The following is a 4,177-nucleotide window of genomic DNA, read 5'->3' on the forward strand; positions in this document are numbered from 1 at the left end:
AACGGTCCACACTAGTAGGATGTGCAAGTGAAAGGTGACCTGAAATTTTCATATTTTTCTTCAATATTCTTTGTAAGGTGTTGTCCTTTCGATTTAAAGTGTATGCTTTTAGGGGAGTTATTGAGCTAATTTAACTTGAAATTTTGTCGTGTTTACTTATTTGTATGGATGGGATGTGTAGTTTACTAGACAGTATTTATACATAATCACTGTTCCTACTTCTGATTTGGAACAGATATAAATTCAACGATTCATCGTTTAAGCACTATTATTTAAGGTGTATATTTGATATTAAAAAATTAGCTCCCTATTTTTTATATGAAGAAAAATTTCAATTTTAACCTAACGCAGGTACAATATATACAATGCAGGAATCTATCCGCGAATTGAGGACGGAAATGCCCAGGGGAAAAAATTCAAAGAAAGTTGGGAACCTGTGTGTTTCATGCCGGGCTTATTTTTGTAAAGGGGTGTCTCTAGCTATTTTATGTAAATGTATATTAATTGCGGTCTTTGAAAAAATGTGCCAAGCTTGTCTTCAATACAAAGATATATCTCTGGTTTACATGTAGTTCAGACGCTTAAGTATTAGTTTCCACATTGTTTAACACGCTTCTTGACACCCTTCAATAACAAACATACTCAACTAAGTATATACTCTCATTGTTATTCATTATTTACTTTTGCCTTGAACTTTCAATATAAGGAAATAACCATTCATGCATGCTTTTGTACCCATTACTTTCCCCTTGAATGAGGTAATCACGTGACACACTAGAATATTGGCCTACAAATTTATAGGAAAATAAAAATCTATAATTTAGAAAAAAATTACAATGTATTAACAAGTTTGTACATGTAAAATACAGTATATTTATTGACCGGGATTTCAATTTCTTTTTTCTACCTTCATGTTTGTCATTAAAACGTAAATTGCTGAATACCTCAAACAAAAATTAAAATTCGGTATACAGTTACATGTATGTGCTGCTTGCACTTTATGGCGATTTTTTTCTTTGATTTTCGCTTGCAGCTAGGCAACTATATATGTATAATTATATGTATAAAAGTTACTACGGGAAACGTGTTTATTATGTATAGGTCTTTCGGTAAGGAGATCGATTGGTTGTTCATTGTTTATTAACGGGTGAAAATATTAATTGTATCCATTGCTAAGCGTGATGCTGTCATGTATAAGATATATTTTCGGGTGTTTTAAATCATTCGATGTTCGTTGCTCCTTTGCAACAGAAACCCACCCCACCCCTCCCAGTATTGATGATTCGTACATGTTTTAATATGTTTGTTTTGATGTTGCTTTATAGAGTCTGTTTCTTAATTTTGTAGATGAGAGGTCGAACTAATGACTGCTTTGTCAGTATACTGTATAAACTTCATTAAAGTCTGATGAGAGCCAATCCTATTTTATGTATCCTATTTACATGTCCATTCAGCCTTTTAATTTTGCTTTGGTCGATTAATGATGTGGAAAATTATATCTAAACAATACTTAGTTACATAATTCTTCTGTTCATTTTTGACAAAAGGTGATGTCATGGGAACTTAAAATGTGAATTTCTTTAAATTCTTTCTAATTGTTACTCCAGAAATATGGTATTGTGTACATTTCTTTACAAAAGTCTCATTGAATAATAAAAACATTTTTATTTTGCCCTGACATTTATGAAATATAAGAACGTTTAATTTCGTAGAATTTGCTCAAATTGAAGGTTCTTCACACAAAATTAATAGTACAAAGCATCCTTAATGAAGGGATTTAATAATGACATGCAAATTTCAAATTATTCCTTAAGCATGGCTCCCTACAGTGTAATAAGAGATTAGACCTGGTACATTTTCGGGGGTTTTAAGTGATTATATGTCGACATGTTCGCAATCCATCTTTATACAGAATATAAGTTATATCTTTCAAATACATATATAATACGTTACAACAATATGTCATAATAAGCATCACTTTGTATCACAGGCACTTCATTGTATCGTTAATTAATTTTTTACCCCATAGTATTAATAAATTAATACTCTATATTATTATTATGAGTTTAAAAATAATTACCGAAACATGAAGAGTGTCTGAAGACAAAATTATTTTAATTCTTTGTTTTAGAAAAATCTAGCTTAAAATAAACCATTCGTATTAAGAGTGTTTTTACGTTGTGTGTTTTTAGTATACTATACTTTAGTAAGATTTTTTTTCTTTTTGTCTTCTCTCTCTCTCTCTCTTTTTTTTTATTAAAACAAGGCTTGTAATAAGAAATATCTCGCTCTGGCCGCACACAAAAAATATTGAATTCTCCGTCTGTTGTACAAATTAAAAATTAATGAAAAGATTGGTCTGTTACTAATTTAGTCCCACGGCATAGACTGGTGAATGTCGATGGAAGCTAAATGCCCATACATACGCATTACCTATTATTTCAAGGTATTATAGACCATACAATAATTATGATGCTGTCTTGTTTGTAATTTCGATAACATATGGTCATTTCTACGGCCAAATGATTTCAACATTCCACAAGATGGACACCCTCGGGACTATTTATAAATTTGTTTCTGGACATGAGGAATCTCATTTCAGACCTACGTGTAATTCTCATTAAATGGTTAACTAATCAATAGATATAATATATATGCCCAATATTTAGGGTAGTTTTTTTAAGGGGGGGGGGGGGTATCCTCATACAACCTGTCAGGTGATTTTTTTTTCTAATTCTCGTTGAATAAACCAGAAAAATTGCGCGGAAACGTGCATTAAAAATCCCCGATCAAAGCTAAAACACACAGATTTTATAGAAACCAGTCAAGACAAGTTTAGCTCTTGAAAATAATACAATCTTGCGTAATTCAATCGTTGATCGTTACATAATGTTGAATCAAAGTCTAAGAGCCGTGTCACCTTTGTCCAAAATCTGCTCTTAAAACATGCCCTTAAGGTAATGAGTAATTAAAATATATCACAATCACAACCAAATTATCACGTTCATTAATAGCGAAGATGCAATATTTGCATAACATTTTCAAGATAAAAATAATGAAATTTTAATTAGAGAATGGTGGGGATATGCAAAAACATGTTTTGTATTTAATTCATCTTCATGCTAAATTGAGAACACGAAAAAAAAATAAAAATAGAGCGAAATAAAACCAGTATACTTGTGATAATGATGTTAAGCAAATAAAGAATAATAAAAATGGTGCTGTCACTGATATTTTAGTGAAATTTGGAAACTGCATTTTCTTTTTCTTTTATAATTACATTATATTTAGTTTATACCAATATTTTGCATTAAATACTTTTGAAATTTCATTTTTACTTCTTCCACCTCCGACATTTTCAGGTTGCCATGTTTTGTATTTAACATCAGGAATCTAAAAAATTAAATTCCTCAAAATAGGGATAAGAACAGCATATTATGATGTGATTTTCAATTAAGACCATGTACATGTATGGTCTGAGCAAATCTTGTGTCCGTCTGAAAAGTAATATTACATAATTATATATTTTTTCCAAATAAGAGCGGGTGTAAAGCAAGGTGATAATCTCAATCCAAATTTATTTTAAATATTCATTAATGATCTTCCCAGAGTATCTTAACTCAGCCCCTGATGCTGTGATTTTCAACTCGCACCCTCTTATTTGTTTGATGTATGCTGATGAACACGTTTTGTTTTTAATGTCATCCTCAGCTAATGGTTTACATAAAAAAAAAAATAAATATCCTACACAGATACTGTATGGAGTGGTGTGTAAATAATAAATTAATATTTAGACACCAGTCCATACAATATCTATGTAGGAATTCATTTTTGATGTAAACCACAAGCGCGCATCATGGAATATGCCAGCAGAGCAATTGCTATAATTCATAACGCCATGTTCACTGAATAACGTTGTTAAAATATTTCAAAAACAAAGATCGTTATCTTCAATAAAGTAGGCAGGTTGGTAAAAAAAAATCTTTTTTGTTGATACATTTATTGAACTTGATTGTGTCCAATGACAAATACATGTACCTTGGGGTTTCATTTAGTACCACCGTTTTAAAAGCAACTATATCAAAAAGTTCTTAAAGCTTTATTCAATCCAGTGTCTGCTCTAGAGTCACGAAGTACGGAGTCAACCCTTACCTCGCAGATTCGAATCCCACTGTGG

The sequence above is a fragment of the Saccostrea cucullata genome, unplaced genomic scaffold, assembly GCF_032062105.1.
Source record: "Saccostrea cucullata isolate Sc308-1 unplaced genomic scaffold, CSIRO_AGI_Scuc_v1 ctg123, whole genome shotgun sequence".
Lineage (NCBI taxonomy): Eukaryota > Metazoa > Mollusca > Bivalvia > Ostreida > Ostreidae > Saccostrea > Saccostrea cuccullata.